The sequence below is a fragment of the Podarcis pityusensis genome, assembly GCF_964106645.2.
Source record: "Podarcis pityusensis genome assembly, chromosome: 8".
Taxonomy (NCBI): domain Eukaryota; kingdom Metazoa; phylum Chordata; class Lepidosauria; order Squamata; family Lacertidae; genus Podarcis; species Podarcis pityusensis.
The window spans coordinates 20,977,955-21,000,399 of NC_138033.1; the positions used below are offsets into that span (position 1 = coordinate 20,977,955).

Sequence of the window (22,445 nt, forward strand, 5' to 3'; positions counted from 1 at the left end):
AGGTGTTCCGAAACAAGGGCATCGCTTGTGGGCTGTGGAATGCCTGGCAAACTCTAGAGCGCTGGGAGGGACGGCAAAAAGCCTTGGGAAGTCTTCACACCCGATCTCACAGGACTTTTGCCAGCACAAAAACATGTTTCTAAGCTTGTACAGCCCAGTCCTCCAGGACTATATCGATGCCTGACCATGACGAGCAGCTGCTTCGGATGAGTGTACCATTTAAACAAATATCAGAGGGCTTCTTTCTTTTAGTCTGTGCAAAGACCTGGCAGAGCAGCATCTCCACTATGCTGGCATAAAGCTGGCATTGAGGGGGAAAGTGGGAAATTCGCCATCAGCACTTAATTTCTAAAATGGAACATGCTGGCGTTCTTTCCTGGAGCCTTTTATTAGCCTGGCAGCAGATATTCCCCCAACAACAAATGGGTGGCAGACAGTCGTGGTTGCCCAGAGGTTAAAACAAGACACGTTTTATACGTTGCAGAAATTTCCCACCTTCCCTCCAAGGAGCTCATGAAAGCTTACATGACTCTTCCCCCACTCCTGCCATTTTATTCTCACAACCACCCTGCTAGGTTGGGCTGTGAGATGGTGAGTGGTCACCCAGGGAACTTCATGGCTGAGAAGGGATCTGTGCCTTAGTCTTCCCAGTCCTAGTCCAGTGCTCTAACTGCTATAACCACACCAGCTCTGAATTGTGAACACAATGACATTTGGTCGCAGAGCTGGTACATTTCTATGCTCCTTAAGTCCAAAGTTTTTTGGCTGATGTGCAAAACAGAGGTGAAAAAACCGTACCATAGAAGAATGGTACAATAAGCCATCGTGCAAAATGCAAAACAAACCCTAATTATAACAGCCACAGGACAAAACCAAAGTAATGGGGAGGGAGGAAATGAAAGATAATAGAATCATAGAATTGAGTTGGAAGGGACACTGACGATCATCTAATCCATGGGTAGGCAAACTAAGGCCGGGGGCCGGATCCGGCCCAATCACCTTCTAAATCGGCCTGTGGAAGGTCCGGAAATTAGCGTGTTTTTACATGAGTAGAATGTGTCTTTTTATTTAAAATGCATCTCTGGGTTATTTGTGGGGCATAGGAGAACTGTTAGAACCAAAGTCTAAGGTACTTTCAAGGATGTATAACTTGCTGTTAAAATGGAATACACAAGATGAAATGGTTAAATCGGCTATGATAAGGTGGGCGCAGGACATTGGGTATAATATCATGTTTGAGGACTGGGAAAGGTTGTGGAGTACTGGGTTGAATTTTACTGCATGCAATGCTTTGAAAGAAAATGTAATGAAAATGATATATAGATGGTATATGACCCCAGTCAAACTTGCAAAAATATACCACCTGTCTGATAATAAGTGTTGGAAATGTAAAGAGAGTGAAGGAACATTCTTCCACCTCTGGTGGACCTGCCCTAAAGTGAAGGCGTTCTGGGAAATGATTTATAATGAACTGAAAAAGGTATTTAAGTATACCTTCACAAAGAAACCAGAGGCCTTTCTTTTGGGTATTGTCAGCCAAGGGGTGGTAAAGAAGGATTGGACATTTTTTATGTACGCAACAACAGCAGCAAGGATACTTCTAGCAAAGCACTGGAAAGCTCAAGATCTACCCACACTGGAAGAATGGCAGATGCAACTGATAGACTATATGGAACTGGCCGAGATGACCGGCAGAATCCGTGACCTGGGAGAGGAGAAGATGGAGGAGGACTGGAAGAAATTCAAGATTTATTTACAAAAATACTGTAATTTGAGTGAATGTTAAGCAGGATGCTAGATCATAAATAATTGAGCACCACTAAATTAGATGACTTAAGATAATGAGTGAGATTGAGAAAATATAAACTTTTTTTTTTTGAGAATTACAAGATTATAAATATATAGATGGGACACAAGAATGCAAATAAGACGATAAATTGCTGGCAAAAAGTTATAACGATGAAAGTGGGAGCGGGAGATGTGAGGAAGTCCAAAGAAAATGTGAAATTATGTTAAGACATATGTTATACTGTTTATTATATCTATTTTTATTTTAAACCCTAATAAATATTAAAAAAAAAAAATATTTGTGGGGCATAGGAATTCATTCATTTCCCCCCCCCAAAAAAAAAATAGTTGAGCCCCCCACAAGGTCTGAGGGACAGTGGACCGGCCCCCTGCTGAAAAGGTTCGCTGACCCCTGATTCTAATCCAATTCCCTGCAGTGCAGGAATATCCAGCTGTCCCGTATGGGGATCAAACCTGCAACCTTATCATTATCAGCACCGCGCTCCAACCAACTGAGCTATCCAGGCCGATGTTCTCTACTTCTTTAAATATTTCAAATCTTGCCCTACTTTCCAAAAGTTAAGGCTTTGATCCAAAGGAACACACAACCCAAAAGACATAAGGGTCTGCATTTGCCACACCTGACACACAATCAAACTTGTTTTGACACTGGAGAGTATTTCCATAGCAATGATCATAAAGCATGCGGCTTTCTCGTGTTCACAAAGGCAAATGCAAAACTGATGCATGGACGCTAGGTCTGCTTTTCAAAAATCTAGGGTTTGAGCTGGAACTCAAGGGGATGAAGCAACTCCCCTATGAAGAATGGCTCAAGCATTTGGAATTTTATTGGTTTAGTCGAGGAAAGGTGAGTCAGAGGCAACAAGATAGAGAAGTTCATAGAAGTATGCATGGCATAGAGAACGTGGAGAGAGGAAAGTTTTCCTCTTGCTCTTATAACACAAGAACTCCTGGACGACGCAGGATAGATAAAAGTACAGTGGTACCTCGGGTTATATCCGCTTCAGGTTACAGACTCTGCTAACCCAGAAATAGTACGTCAGGTTAAGAACTTTGCTTCAGGATGAGAACAGAAATCGTGCAGCGGCGGCGCAGCGGCAGAAGGAGGCCCCATTAGCTAAAGTGGTGCTTCAGGTTAAGAACAGTTTCAGGTTAAGAATGGACCTCCAGAACGAATTAAGTACTTAACCCGAGGTACCACTGTATTTCTTCACATGGTGCACTGTTAAACTATGGAACGAGCTTCCACAGGAGGCAGTAATAGCCAGCAAGCCTTAAAAGAGGATTAAACAAATTCATGGAAAAGTGGGCTATTGGCAAGGAGTGCTCTCCCTCTACAGATGGATGCAGTAATGCTTCTGAATAGCAGTTGTTAGAGATCACAGGAGGAGAGCGTGCTCTTGTGGGTTTCCCACAAGCATCTGGGTGGCCACTGTGAAAACAGGATGCTGGACTAGATGGGTCCAGTGGCATGGGGGGGGGCAGTTGCCCTGGGTGCAAAATTTCAACACCTGCTGCTGCCTCAGTACAACTGTGCACTTCCATCACTGAGCTCTGCTGAAAAAGGCGAACCAGGAAGTGACCTCTACAGACAATGGAACGACTCTTCTTTTCTTATCTTTGTTGCTGCGATCCCCTGGGTAACGTGGATGCAGTTAGGCAGTTGAATGTGCATGCATACTCTGTCTGTTTCCCTCCCACCCTCTGTGTGGCCCTGGGCACTGGCAACTCACGCTATGCCACTGGATGAGCCATTGGCCTGATCCAACAGGGTTTTTTGTGGGGGGGGGTTTAATGTTTTTATGACACCTGTACCCAAACCTAAGGGACACAGATGGCGCTCTGGGTTAAACCACAAAGCCTAAGGCTTGCCGATCAGAAGGTCGCCGGTTCGAATCCCGGCGACGGGGTGAGCTCCCGTTGCTCGGTCCCTGCTCCTGCCAACCTAGCAGTTCGAAAGCACATCAAAGTGCAAATAGATAAATAGGTACCGCTCCAGCGGGACGGTAAACGGCATTTCCGTGTGCTGCTCTGGTTCACCAGAAGTGGCTTAGACATGCTGGCCACATGACCTGGAAGCTGTACACCGGCTCCCTCGGCCAATAAAGCGAGATGTGCCCGCAACCCCAGAGTCGGCCATGACTTGACCTAATGGTCGGGGTCCCTTTACCTTCACCTTTACCCAAACTTCACAATACTGAATGTTCAGCTTGAAATCTGGGTGGGGCAGGCTGTTCAGGGGTGCAATGCATTCCTCCAAACCACTGTCCTAGAATTACTCAGTGAATTTCATGGCCAGGCAGGGATTTAAACCCTAGTCTCCCAGGTCCCCAACACTGAAACCACTACCCCAAACTGGCCCTTATTCTTTGGACCAAGTCCTGTACCAGCTTTATACTGAGAATCTTCTGTAATCTGATATCGTTCTCTTGCAAGCAAGCACCACATTCATGCGCGGCCATCAGCACATTGGTCGGGCTCATTAAGAAAAGCTGGGTCAACTCCTACACCCGCCCCACTGCTACAGCTGACCCCAGAGAATACTTTTCTCTCTAATGCAATGCTTTCCCAGCGTCCCTGGAGATGTATTCATGCAGAGAATATTTCTGTGAACGAGCATCTCCATGGATACATACAAGCTTGCGCTCGTGGTGGCACATTTTTCAGCAATCACAAGGTTCTGCTCCTAGGAAGTTAAGAAGGAGCTAGCACGCAAACCCTCAGCATGGATGGATGTCCCTAAGGGGACATGCTGCCTGCATTCCGAATCAGCTCTGGCAGGGAAGCAGGCAGGAGAAAGGGGCTACTGGAAAGCAGGAAGCCTGCCTGAAGCAGGAAGTAAAGAGCCTTGAAAATAACATTCCTCGCAGGCAGTGGAGACCTCTGTCATGCTGCTCACACCTCGGGATCAATGAGAGCACTGTGCTGCTTATGGAAGTGAAAGAACCCCACCCACTAGGTCCACAACTCTCAGGAACATATTGACCGTTGCGGATTCTGCAGCAGCTGGTGACAGGGAGTTACAGTTTGGCCCGAGCATCCAATTCCAACTATTTCTTCATTGCTCACGTGCCACAGTGTTCACAGGCTGTAATCGCAGCAGGGAAGCCCATATCCCCGTCTTTAGAGGTGGAGAGCAGATACTCTGCAGGGAAACGAGGGGGTGGGGAGTCGTTGACTCTGAGCTCCCAGCCGAAATGAGACAGGATTTCCAGCAGAGCCCATGTCGCCTCACCACCCAAGCTTGGGCTTAATTAGGAACACTAACTTAATCAGTATGATATTGTACTTAATTAGAAATAGAGCAGAACATTCCATCTTGAGCTTCTTCAGAATGGAATCGAAAGAAGCCCAAAGGGTGCTTGGAACCTATCTGCAAGTGTGTGTTTGCAGGGAGACACAAGACAGAGTTTCTCTGGGACTGCAGCATGCTCTAGATTATGCATTTTCAGATTTTGAATGTTCCCACGCATCAAAAGCTCCTGGCACATATAGAGCTAGCACATCAGGGAGAAAGGTAGATTAGAACCTTTCCCCGGGTATTTATGATTGCTTGCTTGACTGTTAGATTTCCTCCAAAGAGCTCAAGGAGGCATGCACAGTTCACCCCATTCACTATTCCATCCTCACAATAACCCTGTGAGGTCAGTTAGGCTGAGGGACTGTCACCCAGGGAGCTTTATGGTTGAGTGGGGATTCAAATCTCTAGTCTTCCAGGTCCAACACGAGAGTTCTCTCCCTCTCCCTCTCCCTCTCCCTCTCCCTCACACACAGACAGACACACACTCAAAGGTTGGTACACACACTTAAAAATGTGGTCCTGCATCATTGTCTGAAGGGGTTGATAAAGTTCTGTGAAGACTCTATCGTGCGTTTTTGCTGAGCTTCACTAGGACTTGTCTGTCTGTCTGTCTGTCTGTCTTTTATATAATACTTGTAAAGCACCTATAATTTGGTGATGATGATGATACATGCTCTACAAATATTAAAAGATAAGCTACTCCCTGCTGGCAGACTCACCATCAAATAGACATGACATGACACAAAAGGAAAAGGGAATGCAGAGGGAAGAGGAAAAGCAGACATTAAAGCAGCCGCTCCTTCGCTAGCCGATCAGCTTGGTCTTCTCCCTGTTGCCAGGATGGTCTTCCAGGGAGGGCAGGGGGCCGTTGGTGCCCTGACAAAAGAAAGAATCAAGACCACACCTCTCTTTATCTCTGCAGTCCCAGAGGAACTAGCAGTAAGAGCAGTGTGTCCTTCCTTGCAAGACATGAAATGTATACCAGGCAGTGGATTTTTAAAATTAATACCGAGGGTAGGGAAATGATTTTCATCAGGACCACAACATCCCTTCACTCTCAGTATGGCAATTATTACTCTTATTTTTTAAAAAGCAAGCAGTCCTCAAGCACGGTGGGGTCCTGATGAAAATCACCCTGCCAATGCTCAATGCTTATTTATTTATTTATTTATTTAAACTGCTGGGACACTTCACATTTAAGGTAACATGGAGTTAGGCCCTGATTGGTATAAGCTCTCAGGTCATATCTATGCTTTAGCCCATAAATGAGCAGATAAAAACTACTTTGCACGAGACTGGATGGTTCGACCTCAATCTGCATTTCCTGGCATTGTGACAGCATTGTTGCATCGTTCTGATGGCCTGTGGCTGGCTTCAGCAACAAATACTTCTTATCTATTAATAATAAATATAGCACTTAGGCTACAATCCTAAACACACTTTGCAAGTGCCACTGAAGTCGGGGGGGGGGGGAGGGTAATTCTGAGGAAACCTACACAGGACCAGCCCTAAAAGTATGAATGTATCACTTGTTCTAATTGGCTCAAGCGCATCGCAGGCATTAAAACGGATGGCACTTGGCTAACCGATAGAGACTACTGCAATCCTTACCCATGAAAGCACTGAGTTTGGTCATCTGGAGTTTTGGAGCACATTGTCAGCAATATGCTGATGACACACAGCTCTGCTTCTCCTTTACATCTGCAGGTCTGGCAGAGGATGTGCTGGACCTTTGTCCCGCCTCAATAATGGACTGACTTGAGAGCCAATAAACTGAGGCTCAGTCCAGATAAGACCGAGGCACTGTTAGCTCCCAGTACATTTCTGAGCACAATTCATAGTGTTGGTGCTGACCTTTAAAGCCCTAAACAGCCTCGGCCCAGTATACCTGAAGGAGCATCTCCACCCCCATCGTTCTGCCTGGACACTGAGGACCAGCTCTGAGGACCTTCTGGTGGTTCCCTCACTGCAAGAAGTGAGGTTACAGGGAACCAGGCAGAGGGCCTTCTCCATAGTGGAACCCGCCGTGTGGAACACCCTCCCATCAGATGTCAAAGAAATAAACAACTATATGACATCTAGAACTATATGACAACTAGAAGACATCTGAAGGCAGCCCAGCTTAGGGAAGGTTTTACTGACTGATGTTTTAATGTATTTTTAATCTTTTGTTGGAAGCCACCTAGAGTGGCTGGGGAAACCCAGCCAGATGGGCAGGGTAGAAATAAGAAGTTGTTGTTGTTGTTGTTAGTGGCTAGTTCCCTACACCAGATGGCTGGGAGGCTGCCTGCTTTTGATGGGGTTACACTCCCTCTGGTATTTCCAGATCCATTGCTATCATTTGAGGCTCAGGTGGCCTCAGTGGCACAGAGTGCCCTCCATCAGCTTTGGCTGGTGGCTCAACTGCGCCCCTAACTGGGCAGGGATTGCATAACTTCTGTCATTTATTGCTCTGGTAGCCTTTAAGGATGGATTACTGCAACATGTTATATACTTGGGGCTGCCTCTGAAGACAAAAATCAAGGCTCCTCTGCATGACCTGTTTATTGAGCATTCATCCCTGATTTGCTTGCACAAAGCTTATGCAGTGGTTAGACTACGTCTGGTTTTTATCATTAAGCATTCCTCCCGATTTGCTTGCAGGAGGTTTCACATGTCTTCCCATTAATCATTCGTTCACCCCACACTTTTCGACGCATTTCACCATCACTTTCCTAACTGCTTAAAGTCTGCTGCTGCTGCTGCTACTGTTTTTTTAAGTGGATTTGTTATGCTAAGGCAGCAAAGCATTTCAATTCACTTTAATTGTGCAAACCTCAAATTCCAGTAAGAACTTGATTTGCTCCCACAAAATAATGACAGTCTGGAAAAGCTCCTCATAAAGTCAAGACAGAAAATATGGTATTGGCAGAAAGTTGTCCAGAGCCAATGAAATGGCATGGGATATACAGGAAGGGGGTGTTTATAAGCTTTGGATTAACTTAATATAGCATTTCACTATCCACAATGCATGCCAGTCCCTCTCTTCCAAATTGTGATCATGAACTCACTTGCCTTTGCCCGCTAGCTTGGAAGGAAGAAGCTTTCAGAAACTCATGAATTACTGTGCTCATAATTCTGTCCCGCAACAGTGCTCAGAGACAAGGTTATTCAAGTTTGAAATTGAAATGCTACCATATTCCCTTAAAAAAAAGCAGTTGGGAGAGATCACAAAGTCAAAGGAGTCAAATGCAAAAAATGAAATAAAAAATCCATGTGCCAGACTCTCCAGAGGCCAGAAAAAGAAGCAAAGCATCACTGTGGCTGACTGAAAATGCATATTCAATCCATTAGGTACAAGGGGTGACCAAAGGCTCCTGAAGGGAATTGTCTGTTTTCTTCCAGACATACAGAGAAGCAGGATGTGCATACCAGATTCCAAAGCAAGGAAGCCGTTTTTTTGCTACTAGGAATCCTCCGCCTCAATACCACCACCACCCGCTTCAGGAATGCAAGGTATGCTAGCTTCTCCTTCCCTCCCCTATATTCATGGTTGGATGGTGAGAAAACATGCCACAGAGCTGCTTACCTCTTGTCTAAGAAGCATTCCTGCTAGAAACCAGCCTCAGCAATGAACTTAGTGCATTTGCAGAAATGTAAGGATTGCAGACCCTAGATCGTGGGTGGGAAGCTGTGAGTCACTTAAGGGCCACATTCCCTTCTGGGCAACTTTCAGGGGCCACATACCAATGATGGGTGGGGCAAAAGTGGTCAGAGCAATCCATGTGATTCTACCTCTGTACAGAAGGGTAGGACCCACCCACACTAAAGCCAAGAGTCTTCTATGTACCCACCCACAAGCCTCTCCACCCAGGAACTCCATCCAGCTCAAACCATAGCTCAGTTGGTAGAGCATGAGACTCTGAACCTTAGTGTCATGCGTGTGAGCCCCACACTGGGCAAAATATTCCTACACTGCAGGGGGGTTGGACTCGATGATTCTTGAGATGGTCCCTTCCAACTCTATAATTCTATGATTCTATGGAACAATTGACGTTATGATTGTTCAAGGACACATTCCAGCCAGGCAAAAGCACTTGAGGGGGTGGCAAGGAATCTCCATGTTTTCTTCTGGTCCTGTCCATCATTCTCATACGGCCTCCAGAAGGTTGACCAGAAAATAATATGGCCCTTGGTTGGGCTGAAAAAAATCCCTACCCCTGAGATAGATAGATGATAGATGAGAGAGAGAGAGAGAGAGAGAGAGAGAGAGAGAGAGAGATGAGAAACTTTAGCAGAGAAGGGAGGCACCACTGCTGCAATCCTTTATAGTGCAAAGTTTGTTCCCTATTCCTTAATAAACGGATCTTTGCTCAATGAGCTTGATGTCTGCAGCTTACAAGTGATGCACTGAAAAAGCTAGTCAGTGAACACCCCCAGAGAACTGCATAAACTCGGACATTTATTGCTGACTTGCCGCCACAACGATTGCTAATCATATCCCTGCTGCTGCTGCTGCTGCTGCTGCTGCTGCTGCTGCTGCTGCTGCAGGGTTTGTACTTGACCCACAGTAATGTTGTGTTAAATTACTGCTAGACGATCACATTTTTATTGCTTTCACCACCCCTGGGATGTTGGAAAGAGGCAGTGCAGAAGGCCTGGGAGTACAGGGGGGCTACTTCTGTCCTCCTAGGCAGGGGAGAAAACAAACAAATATTGAGCGGAGTGGAAAATCCTCCGTACTTCCTTGCGTGCAAGGGAATTGCTACCCTTTTGTTTCTCAGCTTGGGAGGAGGAAGCGGAGAGGTGGGTGTCATCCAGAGGAATTTAGCCCCTATTGCAATCCTGATGTTATTAACTTTCAGTGTAAATTATTAGATTTTTAAAGAGGTTTTCAATTATTTTTAAAACTTTTAAAATTGCATTCTATCGTTGCTGTGCTTGTAATGCTGGGCTCTTCTGGGAAGGGCAAGAAATGATAGATAGATAGATAGATAGATAGATAGATAGATAGATGATAGATAGATAGATAGATAGATAGATAGATAGATAGATGATAGATAGATAGATAGATAGATAGATAGATAGATAGATAGATGATAGATAGATAGATGATAGGTAGATAGATAGATGATAGATAGATGATAGATAGATATAGACAAATGAGAGAGAGAAGGAGAGAAGGGGGGACCATGAGCTGGCAAAGGGTCAGTATGCTGGATTATGACTGAGGAGACCTGGGCTCACATCCCTGATAAGCCATGAAAATCATTGTCATTGAAGCAGTCACTATCTGAGCCTAGGAGAGAACTCTTCAACCTTCAGCCCCCAGCTGGCATTGGACTACAAAACCCATCATCCATAGCCAGCTTAGTCAACAGGGAAGATAGGAGTTGTAACAAGATTGAAGAACAGTGGTTTAAGATACCTAAAAAGTGGGAATTATCTGCCAGGCCAGACCTGTCCTCCAAGCCTACGACACTGGCAAATATCACCTGCTGGCATGTTATCATTATTCTTTCTGGAAGGGGAGCCCACGAGTTAAGCTCCCCCAAATTCTTCCTCCACTACGCCACTGCAGAGAACGTTTCTCATCTTGAACTCTCCAAGGTCCTGCAACTCCAGTCATACCTACAGCTAGCACTGTCCTCAGGTGACCTGTGTAAGGCCAGGACTGAACACACGGGACCTTCTGCATTTGGAGCATGTGCTTTGCCACTGAGCTATGATCTCTGCCTCTTCCAATAACATGACACTAAAAAAGAGAGAAATGAATATCACACACACCAAAAGAAGGGTGCTTAATTTATACAATGTGCTCAACAAGTTTTGCTCAAAAATTGCTCAATTGGTCAATCCAAAATGATAATAATCTAACATTGATTAAACAATTGTTTAAGCAACCTTTAAAAAGTATAAAAACCTTGAATGTATTGTAATAAAAATTCTAGCGAGTTAGATAACTAAGGAAAACCCCTATGATGAGCGATTTTCATTATTATTTACTTATTTTTATGCCACCTTTTTCTGCAGATCTCAGGGCGGTTCACGACAAACTAGAGGCAGCCACAACGCAACAGGAACAACCGACACCTAAGGCCTAAGATCATACTCCCTCCTTTGTTTCTTACTGAACCAATCCCAAACGTTTGTTTTATGAAAAGAAACCGATAGAGCAAAATCTTCTTATGGGATGACCACCTCGACCCCTACCTTTAAATGCTTTCTATCAAATTCTGGTTTTGTATTGCCCTTGGTTTAAAACAAGATACTAATTTATAAGCAATTGCATCTTCAGTGTCTATGCTTCCGTAAAAATCTTGAAAAAAATAGTGTGTGTGAATATGTGAGAGGGAGAGAGAGGGAAGGAAGGAAAGAAGGAAGGAAGGAAGGAAGGAAGGAAGGAAGGAAGGAAGGAAAGATTTGTGTATGCTACCATAGCTGCGAGAATATTTTTAGCCCAGAAATGGAAGCAGCAGGAACTTCCAACATCGGAAGAATGGCAGACTAAAATGATGGAACATGCAGAACTGAGAGTACTATTGGCACAGAAATGGAAACAAGAAGAACTACTGACAAAAGAAGAATGGCAGACGAAATTAATGGACTGTGCAGAATTAGATAAGATGATAGGAAGGATTCGAAACCTGCGGGATCAGAGATTCTCAGAGGACTGGAGTAAGTATAAGATAAGAATATATATATATATATATATATATATATATATATATATATATACACATGCAGAACTGGCAAAGCTGACGGGGAAGATCCGAAACCAGCTCGGCAAGCTGTTTAAAAAGGCCTGGAGTAAATTTATACAATATATGAGAGAACATTGTAAACAGCTGAAAACGTTTGCAGGTTTTGAGTTAAAATATTTTGTAATGTTAATTCTTGGAACTTCTTTACAATTCTTAAGGTATATTTTATAAGTAAAGAAAGAAGATATATAGGATGATAGAGAAATGCCAAGTTGTAAGTGAATATTTATGAAAGCCAGGGAGTTGGGGGCAAAGTTACTGGTGATGTTATGATTTTAATGGATTGTAACAAAATAATGTAAACTCAATAAAAATTATTATTAAAAAAGAGAAGAAAGAAAGAGAGAGAGAGAGAAAGAGAGAGAGAGAGTCCTCTGAAGATGCTAACATTCGTATACTTTTTGAATCACACCTCCAACCACTTTCCACTTGTACTCTACACTACTTTCCTTTTGTGGCTAATGTGGGAGTCGTGATGAACCTTAGCCTATGTGGGCTATGACTGCTAATATCGAGCTGTCTAGACACACACAAAAAGTTACAAACCTTCTTCTGGGACCCAGGAAAGCCCAGGAGCTGACAAAATCAGACACTCAAAACGGAAAATATACAGGGTGGCTAGTGTCTCAGCGCACTTTTGCTTCGTCCTCCTGAATGTGGCAGAGGTTGTGCATCCCCCACAAGGAATCGCAGCTGCTCAAAACTCTTTTCCTGGAGACTTCCGGGTTGGCGCCATCGCCGAATGGCGGACTCCCTCCGAGCTCCGGAGGGAGCCTGCTCGGCAGGGGCTGGGTCCTACCGCACCGGCGATGCGGGGACCCTTAAAAACCACGGCCACGAGGGTCGTGGACATGGAGACTCGGCTGGCACCGCTAGCGCCCTCCCGACTCGTGAAGGAGCCTTTTTAAAGGCTAAGGATCGGGTGCCGGGGAGAAGCGTGGTGCTTTGAGTCCTCTGCTATCCCTGCCGAGCGCAGCCGCATGCCATCCGGCGGAGAGCGCTGACTTCTTCTATTGAAAATTCGGACTTTTAGACAACAACCCGTGAGTAATTTGGAAACTGGGTTTAAAAGGAGGAAAAAAAGAATTTCTTTTTGAATTGGATACGAGCGGGGGGGGATCCAAAAAGGAAGTCAGTCCCCCCCCCTATTGTAAACCTTTCAAGACAAGGACGGGGCAACCAAGGTCCAAAAAGATTTGTATTGCTGATAAAAACTAAGAATTCCACGATGGGGAATTATAAGAACTGTGCTGGAGGATGAACTGAGGGAGAAGAAACGTAACCCCCCCCCCCCTGGGAACCGGGGTGATTGAAGAGAGAGCCTGGTGAAAAGAGTCGGAGATTTTGACAGCTGTCAAAGTAGCTGTCAAAGTCGGAAAGCAGAGAGGATTTTATTATGAGAACTTTGCTGGCTAAATTTGTTACAATTTGCTACAACTTGTTAAAACTTGGATACAAAATGGCGAAAACATGGATAACAATCGGACTTTTGGACTAGAGAAGACAAAGTTATAACAATCCCCCTAGAGGAGTTTCGGGACATTACAAAGATGGTCGTAAGTGAAAAAAAACACCATTGGAATTTTACAGGACTGGTTATCTTCTGGGAAAGCTGCGAAACGGAAATAATATTTTGTCTACAGGGTGTTCAGCTAAAGGAGACAATAGAATTTTCTATTGAAGAAAGGAAGGGACTGAACGCAAGTTTTTGTTCCTGAATAATAATAATCCCTGCAGACTTACTAAGCTTCTGAATTAGAACGTTTCAGCAGCGGAACAAGAGGAAACTGGACTACAATTTGGAAAGAACAATGGGGGAAGCTTTATTAAAGATCTGAAGTTAAGTGTTCTAAAAATGATTATGAAAGGGAAAAAAAGAAAAGAAAAAACCAGCAAGGAGTTGGGGGAAATAGGTGATTTATGGATTGTAAGAATCCCAGGCGGATAACATGGTTTGGTGGTCAGGGGGAAATTAAACCGGGGACAGGGGGGGAGAACTAAAATCCAAAGGCTTGTTAACTTCTTTTTTTGAACTGGCTTTGTCTCATCTATTATACTCTTTATTTCTTATTTCTGATACTTTTATTATGTGGGGTGTTTTTATTATTAAAAAAAGGGAAATTGTGGAATGAAAATGGGGTGGGCCCTGGGAAAGAAATTTTTTGTGTTTTATTTAGGGTATTGATGTGGAGTGTAGAAATTTTAAATTCGAATAATGGTTTAAACAAATTAAGTTTTTAATTAGAACTGAGAGCTTGTGGAGCCAACAATATGAAAAAGGAATATGGTAGGGGTGGGGGAAGGGGGGAGTCCCAGAAAGTGGATATATGAAAATAAGGCTATGAACGTATTTTAATTCTTGCTTTCTGTATTTTCTTTTTTTTTGAAAATCTTAATAAATATTATTTAAAAAAAAAAACAAAACTCTTTTCCTGCCTGCTGAGTCCTTAATTAAAATGGTAATAGGCCATGGTGCTTTAAAGAGGCACAGTTACCCACCAGCTGCATCTCACTTTGCACTAACTATTTTTAAAACTTTGGTTTATTTAGGGCAGCATCCAACAACGTGATACATGAGCACAAGGATCTCTGCATGTGCAATGGAAGTTTGAATCCCCCACCTCGTCCCTGGGCATGCCCCACACTATCCCCACATCTGACCCTGAACAGATTTAGGAGGTACGCAAGGGAGGAAGAGGGGATTTCCATTGAAATCCCTGTGCTGGGTGGGAAGAGATATGGAATGTTACACACTGGATACAATGCTTACTTAGTACATTTTTTAAAATATATCCTCTCCCTTCCCCTAAAGAGCTTAATGCAGGAAAAGGGCCACATTCCTTTCTGGACAACTTTCTGAGGGCCACATGCCAGGGCTCATTGGGGGCAGAGGCAGAAAGGCAATGAATTTAAAATTTACCTTTGTGCAGTAGTCTATTTTCTACTCACACACCTCCATCCCTCTCTCTACCCCATCCAGACAAGCGAAAGGCCTTATCTGAGTTCAAGGCCACATGGGTGACCTGGGGAGAATTTGGAGTGGTTCTCCTGGGGAGAACCTTTGGAGAGAGGTTCGGAGGGCCATATTTGGTCTCTGGGCCTCATTTTCCCCAACACTGAGTAAAAAGTGAATGGCTTTGTAGCACCCGCTTTCCTGTATGCGTGCTCACAGGCAAACACAAACATTTAATGTGTCTTGGATTCAGGAAAAGCATAATTTACCCCCTCTTACTCATTTGCTACTTAATCGCTGCCACTTATTTCTCCATAGATCATTCAGACAGCGGTGGGGGGATGTTTTATAGCAAACATAAACCTGCAGCATAGAAGACAGCTTAACAATGTAACTTGATCTCACCACACATGCGATACAGGAACTTTTGCATTAGTGACTTGGTAGAGGGGTATAAAAAAAACTCACTGCTTCTTCTTTGCCAGACAAGGGGTAGAGTGTTATAAGGAGCTAGCTTGCTTGGGATCAAAGAAATGGTTACTAGGGTGTTTGAAAACACACAAAGAAACAATTGTATGATTTACCCCAGGCATAGGCAAACTCGGCCCTCCAGATGTTTTGGGACTACAACTCCCATCATTCCTGACCACTGGTCTGTTAGCTAGGGATCATGGGAGTTGTAGTCCCAAAACATTTGGAGGGCCGAGTTTGCCTATGCCTGATTTACCCTAACAGTACGCTGATTCTTTGCAATTATTGAGGCTGCAACCCTGCGCACACAGAGTAAACTGGCTTCCGAGTAAACATGCATAAGGTTGAGCAGCAATGGTTTCAAACAGTTTCAAAGGCTTATCATTTAGCATAATGGGAAAAACTTTATCATGCAGGTTAAATATAGGGACATAGGATGCTGCTTTATACCAAGTCAGACAGTGGGTCCATCTAACTCAGTAGTGTCTACACAGACTGGCAGCAGCTCTTCCTGGTTTCATGGAATCAGAGAATGTAGAGTTGGAAGGGACCCTGGGGATCATCTAGCACACCAGCAATGCAGGAATCTCAGCGAAAGCATCCATGACAGATGGCCATCCAACCTCTGCTTAAAAACCTCCAAGGGAAGAGAGTCCACAACCATTTCACTGTCAAACAGCTCTTACCACTTCCGGGGGCGGCGCGAACGGCAATGGCGGTCCTCTTCTGAACGGGAGAGGAGGCTCCGCAGGCAACGGGTCGTCCGCTACGGCGAAGCGGAGACCCATTCTGGAAAACCCCAGGCGGCAAGAGCCTGGGGTCTTGAGGCTCGGTGGGCGCCTTTAGCGACCCTCCAAGCGCAAAAGGAACCCCGTAAGGGGCTCCGGAGCGCGGAGGGGGGTTGCGGCGCTGAGAGCTGCTTCACAGCCTGAGGAGCGAAGCCGCGCTGCTATTGTCGGTGAGCGCTGATCCCTTTTCCTGCTAAATTACGGATTCGGACGAAAAGCAACTAACTTGTGAGTAAAAGACTGAGTCACTTGAAATTAGAGACTTTAAAGGGAAAATCTAAATTGGCTTGAACTTGGCTGAGAGCGGAGAGACGTGGAAGCAGGAAGTCCGTCTTCCGCAGCCATTGAACTTGAAAAAAGCAATCAGCTGGAGGAGTGGAGGCTGAAAGAAAGAGATCCTAAGCTTTACAGATCTAAGCATCTATTGAACTTGCATCTTAAAGTAAAGACTTTAAGCTAAAGATTTGGGATTATTACTTGCACTTGACTTTCCTCCTTTTATTGGATTACAAATTAGAAGGTGAAAGAAAATGTAATGAAAATGATATATAGATGGTATATGACCCCAGTCAAACTTGCCAAAATTTACCACCTGTCTGATAATAAGTGTTGGAAATGCAAAGAGTGCGAGGGAACGTTCTTCCACCTCTGGTGGACTTGCCCTAAAGTGAAGGCGTTCTGGGAAATGATTTATAATGAACTGAAAAAGGTATTTAAATATACCTTCACTAAGAAACCAGAGGCTTTCCTTTTGGGTATTGTCGGTCAAGGGGTGGCAAAGAAGGACCAGACATTTTTTATGTATGCAACAACAGCAGCAAGGATACTTCTTGCAAAACATTGGAAAATTCAAGATCTACCCACACTGGAAGAATGGCAGATACAACTGATAGACTACATGGAACTGGCTGAAATGACCGGCAGAATCCGTGACCTGGGAGAAGAGAGGATTGAGGAGGACTGGAAGAAATTTAAGAACTATTTACAAAAGTATTGTAATTTGAGTGAATGCTAAATAAGATGCTAGATCAAAATAACTGAGCACCACTAAATTAAGAAGTTTTTAAGAAAATAAGTAAGACTGTGAAATTTAGCTCCTTCTGAGAATTATAAGATTATGAAATATAGAAGGGATATAAGAATTTAAATAAGATGATAAATTGCTGACCAAATGTTACAACGATGAAAGTGGGAGCGGGAGATGTGAGGAAGTCCAAAGAAAATGTGAAAATATGTTAAGATCAATGTTATATTGCTTATTATGTTTATTTTTATTGTAAAACCTAATAAATTGCTTTAAAAAAAAAAAAACCAAACAGCTCTTACCATCAGACAGTTCTTCCTGATGTTTAGTTGAAATCTCATTTCTTATAACTTGAAGCCATTGATTCAGGTCCTACCCACTGGAGCAGGAGAAAAGAAGCTTGCTCCATCTTTCATGTGACAACTCTTAAGATATGTGAGGATGGTTATCATATCTCCTCTCAGCCTCTTCTTATTCGGGCTAAGCGTACCCAATGCCCTCAACTGTTTCTCATAATGCTTGGTTTCCAGACCTTGGTTGCCCTCTTTTGCACACATTCCAGCTTATCAACATCCTTCTTAAATTGTGGTGTCCAGAATTGGCCACAATATTCCAGGTGTGACGTGCCCAAGGCAGAACAGAGTGGTACTATTACTTCCCTTGATTTGGACACCTCTCTTTGTGTAGCCTAGAATAGCATTAGCTGTTTTTGCTGCTGCATCACATTGTTGACTCATGTCAAGCTTGTGGTCTGCTAGGACCTTAAGATACTTTTCACATGTACTACTGACAAGCCAGGTATCCCCCATCTTATATTTATGCAGCTGCTTCTTCCTGCCTAAGTGCAGAACCTTACATTTGTCCCTACTGAAATTCATTTTGTTAGTTTGGGCCCAGTTCTCCAATCTGTTAAGGTCATATTCAATCCCAATTCTGTCTTCTGTGTTTTGTGTCACCTGCACATTTGATGAGCATCCCCTCGATCCAAGTCATTTATAAAGATGTTGAACAATGATGGGCCCTGAAGCATCCTACTTGTCACTTTTTTCCAGAGTGATGAAGAACCATTAGTGAGCCCTCTTGGGTTCGGTCAGTCAACCAGCTACAAATCTACCTAACATTAAGCTCATCCAGCCCAGCTTCTCTGCAAGAACACTCCCAGTCCTACCTGGAAATGATAGGGATGGAACAAACCTGGGAACTTCTGCATCCATAGCAGACACTTCACCACTGAGCTCTGTCTCTCCCACTACAAACGTGTGTCAAGCATTTATGTCAAACAGTCTCTATGATAATTCATGGCAATGTCCCCACACTGAATCTTATGTCAAAACTATTTTGTACCTATTATCCATCTCTGACGTTTAAGTAGTTCTGGCATTTTTCAGACAAAATGCATTTATTTGGATAATTCATACCCCACACTTTCCGTCTCAAAAGAAATACTCAAGGCACCTTACATCCTTCAACAAATACAAAACAAATCCCCTTGATGCAAGCCCATTTGCAAACTGTCCTCCAACTCCCCGTAGCAACGTAGTTCTTTTTAAAATCCTGCTCTTCCGCTGGAAAAAGACTCCCATAGCAGCTTACAGAGATCTGGGGGGGGGGGGGGGCAGCCACTGTATTCATGCTTACAATTTAAAAGATGTGACATAAAAGGAAAAGTGATTGGGTGGGAGAGGGAAAAAGCAAGTTCAGGCACTAGTTCTTTGCTTTTGAAATGACCAGGTTCATGGAAAGGGGGGAGGGAGAGAGAATTGGAGAGGTGGAGCTAAATGTTCCTTGTATTTCAAGCGGAGCCCATTGGAGAGGTCTTCCAGTTACCCCCCTCCCTCCCTCTTTCTCTCCTGATTCCTGATGGAATGGCTGCTTCCATGCCAACTACTCTGTCTTTCTTGCTATCTTCTACATTGCCAATCCAAACACTTCATGAGCCTCTCCCTGCCAAACCCTTAAAATCCTCCGCTGAGCCATCCCATCCATTTGCACAGACTTGCTTATTTACTAATCCCAACCCTTGCATCTGAGATTGCTAACTTGTGTCTCTTCCCTACCCCAGGGAGGGAGGGGAATCTGGCGGCAATACCACCTGCATAGCAGCACTGGGGTGGGGGTGGGGGGTGACCGAAGCAATGGAGTGCCATCATTCTCCGCCCCCTGCAAGTCTCCAGGGTGAAAGCATGAAGCATTGGTGTCAAAGCACATCGCTCTAACCACAATTTGGTTCCATTATGATTTGGTTACGTGATGAAGCCATGTCATTAGGAAGAATTTTCTGGTGGTAAGAGCTGTTTGACAGGGGAACGGACTCCCTCAGAAGGTGGTGGACTCTCCTGTGGAGGTTTTTAAGCAGAGGTTGGATGGCCATCTGTCAGGGATGCTTTAGCTGAGATTCCTGCATTGCAGGGGGTTGGACTAAATGTCCACTGGTGTCTCTTCCAACTCTACAATTCTATGATCCGATCACCTGGGATTGGCATGGAGCCAAATCCAAGTGTGGGCAATGTTTCCCTGCCCCCACTCACTCTGAAGCCTTGTGGGAGAAAGAATGGCACCTGCCATTGACAAATTCTCCCCATCCTTCCCAATTGTTTGTGGTCGTGCCTCCAAAATCTCACCCTGGCTCATTCAATGTGGGAGCATTTGGCTTCCACACAGCAACAGAAAACCGGCAGGAGATACTTTCCCTGTCTCGTTCCTGTATCTCCATGGCAGGAAGTCCCTTCACCTGCAGGATTTCTGTATTCTGTGCAGCTGTCAGGCATAGGGGAGGAAGCGTAAATGACAAACCAAAATGAATAGCAGGGTTTGCACCGTCTCCTGAGTCTCCTATCAGTGATCTCTTTCATTGTTTACCATGAGGCCTTCCAAATCCCAAACCAGGAAGGTAGGAGGGGCTCCAATTAAAACAGGCATCTTCCAAACACAGTGGGGCAACAGTTTGCCTAGATAGGGGGATGGAACGAATCACCCTCCAGAATCTACAAATCTTTCCTTCTGGGTCTTCTCCTGCTCCCTGAAATATCTCACATTGCGATGGTTACTGACTTCCCCCTCTCACTTACAAGGGCAGGGCAGGCCAGTAAAAACAGAGCTCCATCCTGGTAGGAAATCATGCATGCATTTTAATGTGCCACCTGCTTACACAACTCACATCGGCACAGCCTTAAATATAAACAGACAGCCTCTTCCTGGCTGTTAGACGGAGCCCTTACCCTACCCTGACTTGTTCTCGGAACACGCCAAAATTACAGCTCTGTGGAGATCGGCATATTTAAGGGTAGGATGCATCTCCCCCTCCCTCCTCCCACTACCACCACATTTATTTTTTTTAAAAAGAGTTTGGAGCATAATAAATAGGGCATTCATCATACACCGACCCTAAAGATTGTATCTTTGGAGAAAATCCTAAAATTAGCACTGAAAGCGCCCTTACGAGCTGAAAGGGAAACAAATGGAGATTCCACGCTGATCCTCAAGTTACAAACGCAACTCACACATGGAGAGGGGGACCCACAAACCTGCATTCAGTTTCGCACAAGCACAGTGTGTTGATGGGGTCTGCAATAAAGCTTAGTCTCCCAAGTCGGACAGAGCTCAGGCCACCCACTAGATTCAATTCACTGTGATAGGCAACTTTACCTAATTTCTACTTTCCCCCCCCAAAAAAAATGCAGATTGAAAAACAGACAGGGAGGTTTCAAAGCAGAGGCTGGATGGCCATCTGTCTTGGATGCTTTTGCTGAGATTTCCTGCATTGCAGGGGGTTGGACTAGATGACCCTCGGGGTCCCTTCCGACTCCACAATTCTATGACATCCTTCAAAATTTGCATTTTCTCAGGATTTTCCCAAGGCAATTATCCGGCCAAGTAAATGCATATAAAATAATGGGATAAAGGGTGAATAAAATGGTTTACATTCACCTGCATTTTACTCAGAGTAGACCGTTTTAAATACCTGGCCCTAAATTCGTCATGTCCTTGATTTCAGTGCATGACTGATATTGCTTGGATCCATCACATCATTTTTAGGGAGTTATTTGAGTTTTTAATAAGTTATTGTAGTAACAAGAACAACAAAGCATATACAATAGAAGAAAACATGTTATCAATCATATGTCCATTGTGGGGAGTTGGGAGAATGGAGCATGCATTATAAAGAATTTCTGACCATCTCCACTCATGGTGTCATGTTCACCTCCTGAACTGGTCTAGTCTATTATTATTATTACTATTATTATTACTATTACCCTGGCCCAGCACTGCCCTAAGTAAATACATAGAAAAGACCACACTGCAACCCTGGCAGCCTATAAGACTAAAACCAAATTCACTCTGAGACTCCAAGATCATGACCGGTGCATTTAAACAAATTGCTTTCCCTTATTCGATTGTGAAATATTGTTTCGTCTTTAAAAGTTTTATTTCCTAACATTTCTAGCTCATCTTCCAACAACAACAACAAAAGCTTGCAGAAAGAAAAATTAGCATACGATGCACCAAAATAACAATAAAACCTACAGATAAATGAGCAATTAAGAGAGAAGATGTACAGCAATTAAGAGAGCTTACAGCACCATTAACGAAAAGGAGGCAAGTGAACAAGTGGAGGAAATGTGGCTGCCACCGTCAAGAAGATCCTGTCTCTAACAGCTATACAGCTAGACACCAGAGGCAAGAACGTCCAGAGAAGGTCCCCTGAGGATGGTGTTAATTGGCGGCAGATTCTCATAGGAGAAGGTGCCCTTATAGAAGCTGGGGGCCCTAAAGATATTTGCAGGTATGTCAATGTCATTAGCTTCACTGCACATCTCAGAAAATGGAAAGTGCTTCATAGAGAGAGGACAGGAACCATGTTTTTACAGCGTTGGCATTTGACAGCGCGGGTAACAGGATGTGACACACAGCTCTGATAAAAAGGAGAGAAAGAATCGACTTCAAGACCAAGTGATCTGATGACGAAACATCCTTTTTTAAAAAAAACACCTCATCTCGGAATAAACAATTTGGCATCGTGGAATTTCAGGACCGGTTAAAGCTGCACAAGGCAGAGGCGAGACAACAAGAGAGCAGTTGCATTTGGACGATCATGTCTTGCTTTAATAAGGCAAAGTGTGAATGAATCTTTTGTGCCTTCATGGTGTGAGCAAGCAGACCAGAAAGGCTAGAATTAATCATAGTTTCCTGTTACGTCCGAGTTGAGGAACTATGGTTACCAGCTTTAGCAGAAGCCTGGCCATGCTTTGGAATGGGTTCAGGATCCTGGCTTGTTCTGAAGGTGCTAGCCACAGTTTCCAGTGAGAATGAACAGGAAACTATGGCTACTGAAAGACTTCCTGGGTTGGTTATTCAT

At 44.1% G+C, this 22,445-nt stretch overlaps 1 protein-coding gene across 9 annotated transcripts in view; it reads right to left on the reverse strand.

The window, feature by feature from the left end:
• Positions 1 to 22,445, reverse strand: part of HIVEP3 (HIVEP zinc finger 3) — a 238,290-nt gene that overhangs the window by 98,378 nt on the left and 117,467 nt on the right. The window lies entirely within an intron of this gene.